The sequence below is a fragment of the Phyllobates terribilis genome, unplaced genomic scaffold, assembly GCF_046119375.1.
Source record: "Phyllobates terribilis strain yellow unplaced genomic scaffold, ASM4611937v1 Scaffold_1__5_contigs__length_1240528914, whole genome shotgun sequence".
NCBI lineage: Eukaryota > Metazoa > Chordata > Amphibia > Anura > Dendrobatidae > Phyllobates > Phyllobates terribilis.
Genome location: NW_027362761.1, coordinates 621,505,956 through 621,525,135, shown reverse-complemented (window position 1 = coordinate 621,525,135; position 19,180 = coordinate 621,505,956). Strand labels below are relative to the sequence as shown.

At 50.5% G+C, this 19,180-nt stretch overlaps 1 long non-coding RNA gene across 1 annotated transcript in view; it reads right to left on the bottom strand.

Moving 5' to 3' along the window:
* Nucleotides 1-6,656, bottom strand: part of LOC141169811 (uncharacterized) — an 86,638-nt gene extending 79,982 nt beyond the window's left edge. The window contains exon 1 of the long non-coding RNA XR_012252301.1: nt 6,416-6,656. This is a non-coding gene — a long non-coding RNA (uncharacterized lncRNA). The remainder of the gene's footprint in view (nt 1-6,415) is intronic.
* Between the last annotated feature and the right edge of the window lie 12,524 nt (nt 6,657-19,180).

Sequence of the window (19,180 nt, the reverse complement as noted above, 5' to 3'; positions counted from 1 at the left end):
TCTTCTTGGGCGGGCGCCATTTTAAGTGTAAAGCAACAGTTCAAGGTGTAAGGCACACAGTACCCGATAGCAATGGGCACTTCTTCCTTTGCTGCGGGCATGCGGATCCTGCTGACTACGCCAGGTTGCGGGCACGCGAATCCTGCCGACTACGCCAGGTTGCAGGCACGCGATCCTGCCGACTACGCCAGGTTGTGACGCCTCTACTCAGAGAAGCCCGTGTTTTACCCTGGGTGTTGGGGGACTCGGTGTCAGGCCCTGTGATGGAGAGATGGGATGCAGCCGTCGCCCGGGCCCGACCCGTGCTCAGGGCCGTCACATTAGAAAGAGATGGTGTGGGCTTGTCCGGGTTGAGTGGCTTATTTTAACGACTACGCCACCTGTGGTGCCTGGTGAAGGGTCACCAGCGCCGCTGCAGTCCGCTGAGGCCCGGTGTCATGGCGGCTAAAGTTCTCACTGCTCCCCACAGGCGGAGCAAGGCCTCAGGGCAGGCAAACAGGAAAGAGAGGGGGTAGCAGTGCGGGGAGTACGGGCACCGCGTCGCATGTTATGGCGCGTAATGAACAGCCTGGAGGCCATAGGGGTGAACTTCCAAGGCTTTACTCACTTAGAGATGTCAGCGGGAAGGCGACTCCCTGCTCCCCGCGGAGTCCTGCAGCCACCAGGGACGGGGGTCCGACCACCTCCGAGAAAGTCCAGTGTTCGGTAGTGACCCTACACCAGAGTGTTCCTGCACTACAGACTTCACCCTTTCCCGTCTGTGCGTGTGTAGATAGGCCGGATCTCCCTCTGAGCTCCTCTCAGGACTAGGGCACGGGTGGCAATTCCTCTCCATCCGATGCCCGGCGGGACAGGTGGCGTACTCCGCTCCGTCTGCATCCTCCCTGGGACCCATTTGCTGGGGAGCTACACTCTGAAGCTCCCGGGCCTTCTTGATCCTTGTCCTCGGCCGGGTTGAGAAATTCCTTGTCTGCAACCTACCTCTCGTCCCAAGGCCAGGGCACGAGGGCTGTGTCCCTTACCGGCGCAGGCCCACACAGGATCTGCGCTCCCGGATGGAGGTCACATTACACACAGTATTTTGACCGCACAGTACGACCAACTAATTAACTAATTAGCAGAAGGACCATTTGACAGACAGACTGCCAGAAGACTAGCCAGGGCTAGACAAAGGACCAGAAGAACCAAGGACCAAGATGGCTTTTTATTAAATATGAATTCTAAAGTGCAACTAACTTGTAAGTTCTCCACCCTCACCAACTAACTGGTTCCTACCACTTTGTGTTCCCCAGTCTCCCTGTAACCAGGGGAGCAGCACCTAGTGCATACTAGCCCCCTCTGGTGGAGAAATGTTGTGTTGGATGCAAAAGGTTAGGTCACAACCATCACACTGGCCTTACCTCAGAGGAAGAACACCACACTCCATTAAAGAAGTGCAGCATCCCTGTGGCGGTCGAATCCTCAGGGGCGCCCCATATACGCACCCGTACGGTCACTGCCAGCTTCACGATAGCCCAATTAATATTATTCGCTGCCACCATTGACCAATTTTTTAAATATAATACAGGCCTGATTGTACACCTGCTTTCTGGTAGCGTATATGGCTTCGGGGGAGGACGATTACAGAGCACAAGAAACAGAACTACAATTTTAGAGAGACAGTGTTTGTGAAAAATATGCAAAGATTTTACAAGGGGGGACAAAACAGTGCATATGCATTTACACAAAATAAAAAGGATTAATGAAGAACTTACTCGACAGATCGCAGAGACGATTCAGTGTAGCTGGAGGGGAGGTGCTCCAATTTGACTGTTATCTTACGGGACCCCTTGCTTATAGAATATATACCTCTCTGCAATGAGTACTGACCCATCTTCAGCTGGGTCTTTTATGCTGAAGGGGGAGACCTGCCCACACACCCCCTGTGATGACATCACGTGGGCTGGGCTCCAGCCTTAATATTTTTATTAACATATCTAACTTCTGGGATAACTTATCATTGGTTGATCGCAGAAACTTGCAAGTGACGCCATATTCTTTATTATGCATTTACCTTTAATTAGAGACTACACATGGCATAGCTGCAGTCCGTTATTTTGGTACTTTTGAGCCACAGCTCACCAGAGGGGCTCACAGCTACGGAAAAATAAGCGCGTTGTTCCTTAGCTTACCCTGCCGCTAAAGATATGTGTCCCCTTATTATCGGAATCATAAAACTTCCGATATTCCATATTTCATGTCAGTGCCTAAAAGCCTGGAGTTTGTAGCTGGGAATTGTCCTGGCTATTGTGAATAGTGTTTGAAGCTTAAACGAGCTGCATCCTCCTCACCCATGTGTAAATTTATCACAGGCCGGTGCCACTAGAAAAGACACTCGTATGTTAATTCGGTTGTAGCTCTCTTTGTACTGGCAATTGCCTATTAGCCACTTCTCCTGTATGTGATAATTTGCATACAGACAGCTCCGTAAATTGTCAGCTCTTCTCCTTTGACAAATGGTAAAGAGGAGGGAGAATGAGGGGTTTGGAAAAATACTTAATATATTCTTAATATTTTTATGACAATCACAATAGGCTGACAATGAGCTAGTGCCCCCCACAGCTGGTCCACATGTTCACACCACACTGTCTGCTGCTACCACTGGCCGTCTTGCTAGGTCACACAGTAGCACAGACCACCCGGCTTTCTCAGCATACCCATACTCTGCAGACAGGGGGTCACACAAACAAGTTATTTTCTCTCCTCGACGCTGTGTTGGCGATGCAGCAATGGGGGACTGTAAAGACCCGGGGTCTTCCATGGGCATAATACTACTCAGACAACACAGGGTGATGGTACAACAGTGTGGGAATACTTTATTGAACCACAAAATGGACAATAAACAGATAGAACAGTCCCAGCAAATACCCAAGATGGTATAACATTACACAGTCTCACCCTTCCGCTGGCCCGCCTGGGATAGAACAGTTGCAACTTTGGGACTTCCAGGGCTAACTACCTCAACCCTGGCCTCTCCGAGAATTTCCATGGAGCCAGATGACTGGCTGGTCCCAATCTGGCTTCTCCGAATGTCTCCATGGGTTCCAGGCGACCAGAGGGTCTCACCTGGCAACCCCAAACAACATATTCATGGGACCAGGTGACTTCATCATCCCAACCTGGTCTTCACAAATGTATCCATGGTCTCTCTGATGGTCAGTGGAGCAGATCTGTATCTTTCTAGTCAGGGCTATATAGCCTTAGGCTGCAATCATGTAAAATCTAAATCTGTGTCTCTGGGTAAAGCCATCCTACCAAGCTGATGGTGTGAAGAGAGTCTGAGCTTTGATTCTTCTGGTAAAGTCTCCTTTCAACCTCTGTTTCAAGTCTCACTGTTATCCAAGCATATCTCCTTTTTAAGTACACATGCACAGGTTAAAGGGTTAGGGAGGGCATTACTCACAGGGCTCAGGTCTTATTGTTTGAGCTAATAAATTTACATAGCTGGTATCGCAGGGGCTCTTGTAAATAAACATCATTGTTTCAGAATCAAAGAGAAGACAACATTCAGGGTTATACAAATACTGGTCTGTCTTTCTTGACCAGCCACAGAAATACACATACATTTACAAGTCAACACAAAGATAATAGTGTATTTCTATTGGATTAACAAATCTAAACGTCTGGCTGATTAAGTTTATAGGCTGTATCGTCACAGGGACAAATGCATTACATTGTAGATGTCATATACAAGTAGTGCAATGCTTAATAATCTGCAAGAGATGGAATAATAAAGACACATAAAAGGCAAAAACAGGATAAACTAAGAGGGATAAATACAGAAACGTCTCACAAACTGGATCCGGAATAACTTGGGGCAGAGGAGAAGCTGGGAAGTATGGACAGAACTGCCGTACCCACTGCTTTTCCTGGGTCTGACCATGAAGTGTTATTTAAGGATTCATCCACACCCCTCCCCCCACTGAGGTCACAGGAGCAGGACACCATTAATGTCTAATTCTACCTTCTGTCATATATAAGATGGCCACCATGTTTCCACTCCTATTTTTTACCAACCATGACTACGATTCTTCCATAATCTGGGTGGTATTACGTTCTGTGATTTGCTTTGCTGAGCATTTGCAGCTACAGAAGCATTAGGTTCCCACACACAGACGTGGCCACGGGTGGCTTAGACGTGGGACATTGCCATGTGGCGGGAACGTTCTTCACTCGCATTGTGAGGTCTCTGACGAGGAGCCGGACCAGCAGCCTCAGGGGCAGGTACCTTCCTTGCATTGATTAGCACCTCTGTGCACCTCCCAGCAGCTGTCAGCTCCTCGCTAATTTATCTGCACCCAGGAGAAGCCACTGGGTCCCAGGACATAAAATTGTGCTCCATATCGGCCCGTGAAAACAAAATTTTTCAATATTTTACATGAAACTGACTGCAGCCTGAAATACATTTAGATAAAGAGTCCTGGAAGGAGACAGTGCGCCCCCTGAACAGCCAGGCGTGGCCGTGTAGCGCGGGTCTATCCCCCAGCACCGGTCTGTGCTCTGTGTCCCCAGGTCCTCTGCCAGTCTGTAACCTTCCATGTACATGACCTGTTAGAGGCCCATCACTGCTCGCTGACTCTGTGCCTCCATGTGGCTGCTGACTAGGGGAAGTTTAATGCTCGTCTCCTTCCTCGCTTAATTAACCAGCAATTTATGCTCATAAAAATGCTCATAAAATGTGCTAAGTGGGAAACTGGAAGAGCCAAGGGCGACCTGTGCCAACTCCTCCGTGCCAGCCTCCCGGTCATCCTGCAGCTCGCAGGTGCTCCCCCTCATTCCTGCCGCAGACCAGGCCCTGGGAGACGACACATTCCTTTCTACTGAGAACACAATGTGGACGGGCCCTGGAGACCCGGCGGTGCCAAACCTGACGGTGCCAAAGAGAAGGGACAGGAAACCAGCGCAGGAGCGGGCGACTCATCCCAAAGTGTAAGTCCCCTTCATCCAGCCCACAGTTGGAATCGATAGACAGGTATTACAATAGTTCATCATGAGTATAACGTCGTCAAACTTCTATTTACTTTTTAAACCACTATTCTCCTCCCCCGACCAAAAGTCCAGAATGCTAGGCTGTTTGTTAGGTGCAGACAATTTGCACTGACAGCCAACAGTTTGGTTGTAGCAGTTACAGTTGTTAAATTCAGCTATGAAAAAGTTGTAAAACTTTACCCTTTTTATTTTTTAGGTCAATTTCCCTTGAAGAAAACGTCAGTGTAACCCAAAATGCTACATCAGAAAGTAGGTGCGAAATGAAAATTCAGCCGCAGTGTGCAGTGCGGCTGTCAGGTGTGCGCTTGGTAAATTGGACATTAAAGACAGATATTCAAAATTGTAAATGGTACATTTAATAAAAAATGTTAGCAATCTGCATATTTGTGAGGTAGACGGTGCAGTCTAAACTTCTGGATTGTGGAGACTTACAATTTAGATTAAAAATTGCCCTCATGGTTTGTAATTGCACTTTATGAGGATTACAAAAAAATGCTGCTATTGAGGTTCTGTTACTGCAGTGTATCACAGATCAATTACTTCACAGTCACACTGACTCTGCAAGTTTTGAACCTTCTTATATATCACACTGACTCTACAGATCCAGCACCTCCGTATATATCACACTGACTCTGCAAGTTTTGAACCTTCTTATATATCACACTGACTCTGCAGGTCCAGCACCTCCGTATATATCACACTCATTCTACAGGTCCAGCATTTCCCTATATATTGTAAGTCGTGGACCGGGGTGGGCTTCCCAAGATACAGTGAAGCCGTGCACAAGGAAAGCAGTAAACACTAAACTTGTCAAATGAACTTTTACTGTTAAACTCAGACTGATTACGCCTCCACCGACCAACAAAATGTAGCATGTTAATTCACACACACCCGGTCAGAACTGACTGGGACCGTTGTGCTGTGTCACTCAGTAGACACCGAAATGTTGACTGCGTTACTATAATTTACCTAGTTGTGCACCCGCCTAGTGCTGCTACCGAGTATTTAACTGGAAAACTTGAACAATCAAATGGATACCAGGGGTGACCTATTAATGATGCAGTACAGCAGCTTGCAAACTTAACAAAACGACTCTTAACCCACTAGGTAGAACCCAATTATTGAATTATACACCTTCGAGTTCACTTTAAGGACCATGTGAGTGCAATGGGCCGCTCCTCGTAACACCTCTGTATACTTTGGTAGATTCCCTTTAATGCTGTAGTCTCTGTAAGTCCCCAGTGTTTCAGCAAGCTGAGTCTGATGGGCACTGATGCATTCAAGTGCCTGTATCTGCTTGTCTGAGTTCGGCACCAAACCTACTGTGTGCGTTCACACTTCCACCTGCCACCGTATTCCTCGCGGTGGGCCTGAGCTCAGTACTTACCGACCTGTGTCTGGTCTCTGTGTTGTTGCAGAGATGAGCCCTCCTGAAAAACGTCTGTTTGACCTTGAGATGCTGAGTCTCTAACCGGTGCGTGGTATCACAGCTGACTTGCTGGAGGGCCCTCAGGGTGTGTCACAGATGTTGGATTCTGGAGATTTGGGCTCTGCCATTCCCTGTGGACGTCATCCTCCAAACTTCACCCCTGCTTGTGAAATTAGAACACGACAGTATCCTCTGCTACCTGGTGCGGTCTTTGTCCCCTTGGAACACACAGCTCCACGGATGACGCTCAACGGAGATGTCACATGACCTCTTCCTCCCAGCTCTCACCTCACTCTCCAAAGATGGCCACTGAATCAATGCTTTCCTGTCAGGCCCTTCCTCCCAATTGCCTGCACTACCCACTGGCCTGGGGCTCCATCTGATTCTTTCCAAATTGCAGTTTAAACTAGCGGAGTCTATATAACATAACACAAGTCTCTGTCAACAGAATAGCTGTTTCTATGTCTCCTCACAGAACTAGATAACTGTCTCTGAATAAAAATCCTGCACAAACCAGTTTAAGCCATAGTCCTTGTAGCGTTACAGGGGAAACAGAGGCCTCCTGTGGCCGGTGATTAGTACTGCAGGCAAGAATATTCTCAGTGTCCATGTACATTACTAATAAAATAGAACAGCAGCTGCAAATTACAAATTGCAAAGGTTAATGGTGAGTGACAGTCAGCAGCATATTCCCCATCACCTCACATGCCACCCCACTAGAGGTTGGCGTCCTTGACAAACCTCTTATACAAATTCGTCTTGCGCATAATACTGTGGAGGTATACCAGCATTGAGCCTGGCCGTCCTGCGCAAAGGCGTAGGACAAGGAACGTCGGACACATTTATTAGGGCGTTCCCCAAGTGGCTAGCTTGACCCAGCTATAGTCCCCGCTAGTGTCTGGACAGAGACAACCTACCATTCCTCATCATAGTAACCTCTTTCGTGGCCATGGGCTCTTCAAAAGTGCAGCGTCTTAACATATTGTTACGGATCCGGGTGGTGGAACCTCTGTGCTGCAGTGCAAGGAGGGGCCATAGGGGCGTGACTAAGTATCAACTCGGTCCGACCAAGGTCGCACAGCGGCTCAGTCGACTCCGTGAACCAGGGAAGAACCGAGCAGAGGGACCAGGTGCCACTCTGGGACCGACCTTGTATGAGAGCAGGTGACTCCCACGGGTCAGAAGGCAGGAACTGACCAGTACAGCGGATGAGCCTCGGCTGGCAGGCTGACGGGTGGTCCGGGTAGACAAACAGGCTGATTAGGCAGATAGTCAGGCGAGTGTTCCGGGTAGGCAAGCTGGCGGCACAACAGGTAGCTGGCTGGTGCTTCCAGGTAAGCAGGCAGGCAGGCAGGCATGGCAGGTAACAGGCAGGTGCTTCCAGGTAAGCGGGCTGGCAGGCACGGCAGGTAACAGGCAGGTGCTTCCAGGTAAGCGGGCTGGCGAGCACGGAAGGTAACAGGCAGGTGCTTCCAGGTAAGCGGGCAGGCAGGCACGGCAGATAACAGGCAGGTGCTTCCAGGTAAGCGGGCTGGCAGGCACGGCAGGTAACAGGCAGGTGCTTCCAGGTAAGCAGGCGGGCAGAGCCCATAGACAGACTGGCGGACTGGACTGTAGAGAGACTGTCGGGCAGAAGAGAAGTCAGGCTAGCGGACTGAGCAGAAGATCAGACTGGCGAACAGGACTGACTTGTAGAGCACCTGGGGGCTGAAGCAAAGTAAGAATCACAAAGCAACAACCTTGCACGGGCACCTCCATATTGGAGGAGGTGCCTCTTATAGGCAAAGCCCTCCAGTGATTGGCCGGGGACTTTTTAGGATGGCGCGTGCGGCCCCTTTAAGCACAGAGCCAGGGAAGCTGCGTGCACCAGCAGCAGCAGGGAGGCCGGAAGATGCTGGAGCAGGACTGCTGCGGTAAGGGGGACGGTGTCTCTGCCTGGCAGGGGGTAGAGACGCCGATGCTACACATATCACGGTGAAGGTTCCCTGTAAACCAGAATGGCAGGGTCCATCTTCCTCTTCACCGCATATGGGGCCACCCCCCACCCCCATCTAGCTTCCTGGATGGTCTCACTCGGTTGCCCGGAGCATACTCATCCTTCTGTATGGGTCTCGGATTGGGATGCACAACTCACCACAGGTGCTTCCCACAACCTTGTGCACCATCCTAAGTGGTATTTCTCGGAGGTGGTCCCATTGGATATGGAGGTCTTCAATCGCCCGGCCTGTCCTCTCGAACATGAGCATTTACGTTGAGTAACCGGTGGTGCTGTGTACCCAGTTGTTATATGCCCTCATTAGCTTGGGTAGATATACCGGCCACTGGGCCTTTTGACTATCCTCCAGAGTCCACAGCATCTGAAGCAAATTGCTGTTGAACCGCAAGCATGCCCCATCCCTTGGGGGTGGTATAGGGTTTTGCGGGAACGCTCAATGCTGTAAAGCTTGTACAGCTCAGTCATCAGCATGCCCTGAAAGCATGCCCTCTGATCTGAATGAATTCTCTGCGTACACCCGAACACCTATATAAAGTGCTTGCAGACTGCTTCAGCAACCAACTCACCATCTGGTCCCTTGTGGGTACGGCCACCACATATTTTGTGAAATGGTCTGTCATGACCAGACAGTACGAGTACCCCGAGAATCCCAATCTGTACGTAATCAATCATCAGGATCTCTAGAGGTGCTGATGTCCGCATGGCCTAAACAGGAGCCCGCTGCTCAGGACTCTTACTCAACCCACAAGACCGCCATTTGAGGCACGGTATGGATACCATGTTGTCCAAGTCTGGGAAATACACCAGTTGCTGGAGCCACTTGTACATATTATCACTCCCGAAATAGGCACCCCTCTCATGGGCTTCCCAGGTGGCCGCCGTTCTTAATAACATGCTTGTACTGCAACTCTTACCGTAAGTATACAGTTCTGCACAGGAGCCCCTGGGTAACACTCAGCCTATCCCACTGCCTTAGTAATTTCTGGTCCTCCAGAGCCAGGCGGGTCCGATCTTCTGGTCGGGGCCAGATGTTGATCTGGACCCACCTCTTCTCTCTCCGTAGGACATTGTTACCATCCTGAACTTTTCTCCAATCAGTCTTTGTTGTCTCCAACATCCTGCATCCCGGAAGCCACACCACTAGAATGTGTCAAGTTTCAGAATAAGGGTGATTGGCCGAGATTCGGGGTTTCAATGTCCTCTATCTCTTCATCAACACTCTGAGTCGGCAATCCTATGGGAACTCGAGAGAGCGCATCGGTGTTGCCATTCTCCCTTCCCGACTGGAACCGGATGTGGTATTGATACTTGGAGAGGCGAGCCATCCACCTCTGTTCAAGCGCCTCTAGCTTGGTATTCTTCACGTAAGTTAACTGGTTATTGTCTGTCATTATAGCCACTTCAGAACCCGTCAGGTACTCTGCAAACTTTTTGGTCATGGCCCATACCAGCGCCAAAAGTTCCAATTTAAAGGAGCTATAGTTTTTGGGGTTTCTCTCCGATTTCCTCAGAGACCGGCAGCTGTAAGCAATTACTCTCTCTCATATATCTTGAATTTGAGACAACATGGCCCCCAGACCATGTAGACTCCCATCAGTGTACAACAAAAACGGGGCATCGAACCGCTCATAAGCCAGCACTGGTCAGGTCCTCCTTTACAGCCGCATAGGTTTCTTGCTGCCATGGACTCTACTCAATGGGCAGAGTCTTGGGTCCCCCTGCCGTGCCCTTCAGCAACTAGTTTATTGGGCCGATTAGATAGGCGAACTTCGGTATAAACCTTATAATACCTGGTCAGACCTAGAAAGGCCCATATCGCTCACAGGGTATTTAGCTGGGGCCACTTGTGGACAGCCTCCACCTTGCTGGTGGCCGATTGTACCCCTTCCTGGTTGACCACATGTCCTAAGTACTCTATCCGGTGTTGGAACAGCTGACATTTCCTGGGCTTGATCTTGAGGCCTTGGTCTCACAGCCACCCATGGACCTTCCCCAGTTTCTGGAGGTGATCCTAAAAGGAGGTCCCGAACACCACCACATCGTCCAGGTATATTAATACCGACTCAAAGTTGAGATCACCCAGACAGTACTCCATCAGCCACTGGAATGTTCCTGGAGCTTTGGACAGACTGAACGGCATCTGATTGAACTCGTGGGGTCCCATAGGCATCCCGAACGGTCTGGGCATTCAGTTTCCAGTAGACTATACAGAATCGGAGGGACTTGTCTTTTTTTCTGCATCAAGACCACTGATGCAGCCCAAAGAATTTGGCTCTCCTGGATCTCCTGAGTCTCCAACATGCTGGCCACCATTCACCTCCTGGTATATCTGGAGTGGGATTTGCCAGTAGCATTCCCGAATTGGTAGGGATTTCTTTGTCAATGGCAGAAGCACACCCAAAGTCCTTGTCATGTCTCGAGGACACCTCCTGGAATTCCCACAGAGTATCTTCCAGAATCTTCTGTTGTCCACGAGTTAAGATCCCACAGTCCAACCGCATCTGGGCCAATAACTCGGCCATTCCACTCTTACGTCTGGTCCTCCCTTCGCTGGACATCTGCGACATAGATCCAGGACGACCTTTTATCTGGATGTAATGTGAAACTTTCCCATAGAAGGATTTCTCCATTAGGAACATATGTAGCGCCCCGAGGGCTCGGCCGCTACAGGGGTATTGCACCTCTGCCAGAGGTGTGGTATTCCACTCCCGGGTAAGGATGGAGTATGGACCAGGGTTCAGTTAGCTGCATGCAGCACACACACCCCATTTCCCAGGGACAGCTCAACGGTGCTCCCACTAGACATAAGTGCAGGCACGACCGACCATGTCCCTGCTGGAGTGGGGAGGGAGGGGTGGAACACCCAGTGCTGTAGGGGCAGATAGGGGTTGGTTCCTGAGCGTAGATAGGAGCCCATTGGTTGCTGGTCACCTGGGCTCATGGCTAGAGGGAGGTATAAAAGGTGGGCACCATCTTAGATCTAGGTCAGTTCAGCCAGAGGAGAAGACAGGGAGTAGAGGCTCTGTAGGAGCTCTACTCCAGGAGGGCCTAGTGAGAGGCCGAGGAGGAGGTGAAGGGGAGCTGAGATTCTGGCTCATCTCAGCTCCAAGAGAAAGGAACAGAAAGGAACAGAACAGGAACTGCAAAGAAGGAGAGACAGAGAAACAGAAGGGCTCAGGAACAAGAAGGTGGAAGGGACCCTAAGAACCCACAAGAATCCAGGGTGCAGGGTCAGGCAGATTAAGGGTACCGGATCCCAAGTTGGTGGAGGAGAAACAACCCTCAGCCAAAGACCGGTCGTCGTGATCATCTATTGGTGCGACACCTCATCAAACCTGCTAGGAAGGCACCATATAGGACAGCGGAGGACGGGGCCCACGTTTAACCGCACAAGTCCGCGGCAGCTGGACAAAAGTGGGTCACTGGTGAGGCAGGCCAGAGAGAGGATAAAAGGGGGTCCTGTGCCATGCTCCTGAGCTGCCTGGGAGTTGACCGAGCCCCTCACCTGGTGGACGCAGCACGGCTTGGGCGGTCACTGCTGACAGAAGTGACCCGGAACAAACGAACTGTGAGTAAAGACCCTGGACTGTAACTTGTTGTCTGTGTGCTCCTTCGCGCCTCCAGCACTATCAGCACCGGGACTCGCACTACCATCACTCCCACCATCCACTACACTGCCCTGGGGCTGCACTCTTCCCGTGGGGAGTCACATCACCTCAGCTGCACCCATCATCAGCCCCAGCGGACTGCCTTGCAGCGGCGGTTCCTAATAACCGCAATCCACGGGTGGCGTAGTCGGACATTATCTCGAGTACGTAGCAGACTACCATTGGTCTGACCACCCTGAGCCGCGGGTCCGGGCCGCCACTACTACTCCCAGCGTCTCCCTATCGCCCGGATCCGCGTGCCCCACGGCCCAGGGGGCGAGTCAGCTTTGGCGTAGTCGGCAGGATCGTGACCAACCCGCCACAAACGGGTATTGCGTGCCTGAAGAAAATTGCACATGTACCTTAAAAAGAAGTTTCCCGCCGTCCGGAGTCGTTTCCCGCCATCCGGAGCCGATTCCCGCCATCAGACGCCATCTTGGACCGTTTCCCGCCATCTTCATCCGTCTTTCCCGCCCTGGCAGAGCGGACGCCATTATGTGTGCACCAAAAGACAGCAGGAAGCCACCTCCCATCGTGGGCCAGGTCCCAGAATGGCGCCAAAGAAGGGGCCTGCCCCCACCAGCCATGAATGCAGCAGTGGAGATGTCTATCAACATGGGGGGGCTGCCCCTGAAAGTGATTGTCACCAAGTTGCCCCGGGGCCGCCCCCAATGGGGGTGGGAAGAGAAGAAAACTGCGGGGCAGGGGGTGGTCTGGATCAGTCCAGACAGACCGCACCCGGGAATGGACGCCCTGAGCAGCACCAGTCTCCTGGCCCGAAGCCTGCTGCAGGCCGAACCGCTCTGCAGCCTAGCAGAAGTCCTGGCGCAGCTCCCCAGAGATCCGGAGCGTGCGCAAGCTGCACTGGAGGACCTGGAGCGGAGGATGGTCCGGGCGCAGCAAGATGCACTCACAGAGTGGAGAAAAGAACTGGCCCGGCAGGCCGAGACCCACCAGCGACAGACTTCAGCCGCACCCCGCGGTTTGCCTGCCTCGGAGGACGGCGCAAGAGGAGAGAGGACCGGAGGCGACGCCGCGGAGGGAGCCGCGAGGACTGAGGCAAGTGAAGGGGACGTTACCACCCCAAGCCCAGCAACCGCAAGCCTGCCCCAGCCCCCAGTCGAGGCACCCGAAGCCCCACTCACCGCGCCTGTTGCCGCGTCGCCGCTACTTCCAGCTAGGCCTCAAGCGGTGAGCGCCGCGGCCCCGCCCGTCGCCACGCCCCTTGACCCCGGGCGCCGTAAAGCGAGAAGCGTCACCGGCCTGGTCGCAAGGCCTGGATGACCCGGGCGCCATCGCTGAGCCTGCGCCCCTGTCCCGGACGGGACTACCACCTAGCGCGACCGAGAGACCCCTGGCGTAGTCGGACATTATCTCGAGTACGTAGCAGACTACCATTGGTCTGACCACCCTGAGCCGTGGGTCCGGGCCGCCACTACTACTCCCAGCGTCTCCCTATCGCCCGGATCCGCGTGCCCCACGGCCCAGGGGGCGAGTCACATACACTTCGGTTACCAGGCTATTTCTGGCAATGATTAACTCGCTATCTAGGACATTGATGTAGCATACAGGCACACACCCATTCTTCACAATGGTGAGAGCCCAAGCTAACAGTGGTTGAATCAGCTATCGGGGTGTTCATCGGCACCTTTACCCATCCAATGGACTGACTATACCTGGTGCTCTATCACAGACTATAGCTCCTCACCATTTGTTGCAGAACATTCTGGGTTGGCCGCTGTGTGGTGGCTAGTTGTCAATATTTAGGCTCTTCTTTGGCGTAGAGATGATGGTCTAGGTCTCTCAACATGTTCATAGCTAGTATTACATCTAATCCTCTTCGGGGCAGATGGACCACCAGCACGACCCACTTCTTGCCAATATCCTGCCCAAACAGTTGAACCTGCACACAGACTATCCATTGAATATCCACTTGCCTGTTATTGGCAGCCGTCAGCCTGATGACTCTTGCGTCTTCCGGCTCCATCCTGTGCCCGAAATGTCTCTCAAAGAACTCCAGAGACATAATAGTGCACTCTGACCCGGTGTCAACTAGGCAGCGTAACTGCTGGCTTTCTAACTCGGCTTCCATAACGGGGCTACTGGCATATAGGTCATCATGTTCATTGCGCATGGGGCTTGGCGCTCGGTGAACTGCCGCAGGACGCCCAACTACTGCCGCAGGAGAGAGTTTAACACCGACTCGGATCACATCTGTACAGAACACTCTATGGCTAGATGGTCATATCGTCGGCAACGCCAGCTTGAAACCCCCAGAAGGGTCGCTATTTCGATGTGTCATGTCTCACGAGATCCCGCATCCTGGCTGGCTTTGCTATAGGAGCACAGGTCGTGGTGCTGTTGGCAGTATATGGGGTGACTAAGTCCTCAACTGAGCTATTTTGAGACGGAGCACCCGCATTTTCTCCTGCAGTGCTGTCGTCAAGGTCTGGACTGCTTCCCTCAGGATTGCTGCCTGTTCGGATCCTGTCGGAGCTTCTGTGACTTAGGCACTGTTCACCGACTTCTTGATCACCGGATTTGACTCCTCTTCCTGTTCTATAGCAGCCAGGTAGCTGTCGATGAACGTCAAAGCCGAGTTACCCCGAGTGATCTCTCGGAGCTTGTCTTGCAAAGACTGATTAGATATCCCAGCAATGAACTGGTCCCTCAGGAGCCAGTCCAGCTCCTGAAAAGTGCCCATACCCTAGGGTCACATCTCTGGATCTCCTGCATCACCTCTTGGAGGGTGTTCACCTACCGCATTAGGATTTCCTCCTCATGCTGTGGCCAATTGAAGAATTTGCTCCTGATCTGCACCACGTGCATATGAGCCCCGTGGACCCTCTTCAGCAGGATAAATATCTTCTCTATGAAGTCTCTCTTGGATTCAGGGTGTTCCATCACTGTCTGCCTTGTGTTACCCTCTAGTGTATTCCGAGTGACCGCACTGCGAACCCTCTTGATCCAATCCTGAAAACACATGTTGCTACCATCAAATTTTACCATGTGGTGTAACATGGTGGTCTGTGCTGGAAGGTACGCTACCTGGGCTGACATAGCAGGAGCAGGCTGCATTGGTGACACTGGGGCCGGTTGAGCCAGGACAAGCTGGCCCTGCTGGGCAAGAGTACCTTGAGCTGGGGCATGGGCCAACACTGGAGGATTACTACCCTCCGTGTTCCTGTCCATAATGATTGCTGTATCCTGCTGTCAACACCAAGTTGTAAGCCATGGACCGGGGTGGGCTCCCCAGGATACAGCGAAGCAGTAAACACTAAACTTGTCAAATGAACTTTTACTGTTAAACTCAGGCTAAGTTCACACAATGCGTTTGTGATGCGTTTTCGCGGCGGTTTTCCGCGAAAAAGCTTGTAATAGGTCTGCCAGGTACTGTAATCTGAATCGGGATTTGCATTGCGGTAAAAACCGCAGCATGACCATTGTTTGGGCGTTTCCGCCGCAAATTCGCGCCCATTGACTTGCATTGAATCGCAAGCAAACATGCAAGTATAATATCTATACCTGCAGATATGCTGCGTTTCAATGAAAGTCAATGGGCACATTTCCGATCGCCGCTCTTGCTGATAACAGTGGGAGCGGTGTGGATGGGAGGAGCAGTAGTCTGCTCTCCCCAGCCCGCATGCCCGCGGTTAAAAAAAAAGAAAAAAAAGTGCAAATAAAAAAATAAACATTATACTCACCTGTACGGCTGCCGCCGGTGTCCTTCTGGTCCCCTGCGATGCCGTCTCCCCGGTGGCCAGCGGTATACTGCCCGCAGTGTACTGAGCTGCCAGGACCTGCGCTGACGTCACTGATCAGCTGATGATCACGTGAACATCAGCTTATCAGTGACGTCACCAATCAGCTGATGGTCGCGTGATCATCAGCTGATTGGTGACAACCCCGATCAGCTGATCAGTCACATAAGCGATCAGCTGATGCTCACCTAACCCTGGGAACATTCGCAAGAATGTTCCCAGGGTGGTAAGCTCACCGGGGCTGATCAGCTGATCAACCCCAGTGACCTCCTGCGTCATGTATACTGATAGGAGTGATTTTACACTCTGTCAGTACACAGTGCTGTCTTCTAGAGCAGTGACATCAGTGATTGCTGATGTCACTGCTGTAGAAGTCACCCAGATCATCGTGGGACAATCGTTGGCGGTACGTGGACTACGTCGTTGACAGCGGACAGATGAGGGATATGGTTGTTTGTTATTTTACATTTTTTTCAGAAGATCGATGGCCTCGCGGACGAAGCATAATAAAAAAAATTGTAGAACCGTGTGTTTTTTATTTCATTAAAATACTTTATTCTGGTCATCTCTTCTATTGAAAAAGCGGCGACCATTTTACTAAGCGGTAAGTAATGGAGGCGTCTTATAGACGCCCTCCATTACTAACCTGGGCTTGACGTCAGCTGCCAATACAAGGCTGACATGAACCCCAACCCCATTAGCCCACTCGCCACCGCTACAGGGCAGTGGGAAGAGCGGAGGCTAAGCGCCAGATTTGGCACACCTTATGGATCCGCCATTTCTGGGACTGCTGAGGGGTGATATTAATAGCTGCAGAGGGGGATAGTATCCATGGCCCCTTCCCTGGCTATTAATATCAGCCCGCAGCTGTCTAGTTTAGCCTTTGCTAGTTAGATTTTATAGCGGGGCCCCACGTCAATTTTTTTCTGGGGTCCCCCTGTAATCTAGCCAGTAAAGGCTAAACAAACAGCTGCAGGCTGATATTAATAGCCTGGGAACGTTGTCTAATGGTCCCTTACCCGGCTACTAATATCAGCCCCCAGCAGTCGGCTTTCCCTCTGCTGGTTATAAAAATTATGCGGGAGCCCACGCCATTTTTTTTTTTATTTTATGCTCTATGCTCACGATCCGGACCTAGCAGAGCTTTGGACGCATATTTTTTGCTGCATCCAAAACATTGCATTCTATTGAATGCAGGTAAATCCACATGTGTTCACTGAACCATGCATATTTACCTCATTCTATACATTCCAGTGGTCAAATTTCTGTTGCAGAGACTAGCAACTCCACAAGAGAATTTGACATTCTGTGGTCCTGAAAGACTCGCCGCATATCAGTGATCCGCAGCCTCTGATGCACGCATAGTGGACATGGGATTTCTAGAGATCCCATCCACTATGCTGTAACATCTGTACACTGCAGGTTTGACGCTGTATAAACACGCAGCATCAAACCTGCAGCGGCTCCTGACCATGGCCACATACCCAAACTCACCCGCAGCATGTCAATTTCTGTAGCGGACACGTTAGTCTCCGCTGCAGATTTTGACTGATTGAAGGCTCATTATATGAGGTGGATTCACATGTGCCGACAACAAAAGTGCGGCATTAGAACACTGCATTTTGGACGCAACAAAAATGAGCTGCGTCCAAAGCACTGCTGAGTGCTGATCGGGGGGACGTAGCGGCTAACAAACCAACTGTGAGATGTTAATAATGGCCAGGGACCATGTTTGCAAAAGTCACCTTCCCAGTCTAAAAATACCAGCTCACAGCAGCTGCATAAATTACATGAATAGAAATATTAATGAAGATTGGGTGAATGGGACTAGCTGACACCCAGCTCTTTTGTTTGGTGATGACAAGGTGTCAATCAGTCCTTTTCATGACCAAAACTAATTAAAGAAAAGTAAAGAGTTAAATAAACACACAGACACCGAGCAAACACTTTATTTGAAATGCAACAGACACATTCTTTAATCATTCAAATTAACCAATATACTCACCCCAGTTCTGACGGTAATCCAAGGGTTTAAGCAATGTCCCACCAAATAACTTTATTTAGCTCCAAAAAAGCATTCATTGATGTACAAAAACGCTTCAGAACCGCATAAAAAAAGCGTCAAAAACGCCAAGCTTTTTTCCTGCCAAAGAGATGCAGAAACGCTCAGGAAATTTCTGCTTCAAATCCTTATCGTGCGCACATAGCTTCAGACTGATTATGCTTTCACCAAGCAACAAAATGTAACAGTTTATTTCACACCCAGAACTGACTGTGACCACTGTGCTGCATCTCTCAGTATGCACAGAAATGTTGACTACGTTACTATAGTTACTATAATTTACCTAGTTGTGCACCCGCCTAGTGCTGCTACCGAGTATTTACCTGGAAAACTTGAACAAACTAATGGATTCCAGGGGTGGTCTATTGGTGATGCAGCTCAGCAGCTTCCAAACTTAACAAAACAACTCTAAACCCACTAGGTAGAGCCCAGTTATTGAATTATACACTGTCATGTTCACTTTAAGGACCATGTGAGTGCAATGGGCCGCTCCTTGGAACACCGCTATATACTTCGGTAGATTCCCCTTTAATGTTGTAGTGTCTATAAGTCACTAGTAGTTTAGCAAGTCTGATGGGCAATGATGCATTACAGTGACTATATCTGCCTCTCTGAGTTTGGCGCCTAACTAACTGTGTGTGTGCATGCTCCCACCGTAATCCTCGTGGTGGGCCTGAGCTCAAGAATAAATGATGGTAGTCTCAGGTTTGAAGCAGTAGTGGATGGTGAGATATGCAGCATGAAATTCAAAAGTTCAAAACATTATTACCATTTTGCTCATCAGTGTATATCACACTGACTCTCCAGGTCCACCACTTCCATATGTATCACACTGACTTTGCAGATCCAGGTCCTCCCTATATATCACACTGACTCTACAGATACAGCACCTCCCTATATATCACACTGAAGCTGCAGGTACACCACCTCCCTACATATCACACTGACAGTACCTCCTCATATATCACACTGACTCTGCAGGTCCAGCATTTCCCTACATATCACACTGACTCTGCAGGTCCTGCAACTCCCTATGTATCACACTGGCTTTCTAGGTGCACTATCTACCTATATATATATCCCACTGACTTTACAGGTACACTACCTGCCTATATATCAAACTGACTCTGCAGGTACACCACCTCTCTATATATATCACTGACTCTGCAAATCAAGCATCTCCCTATATGTCACACTGCCTCTGCAGGTACACCACCTCCCTATACTGTATATCACACCTACATATAACAATGACTC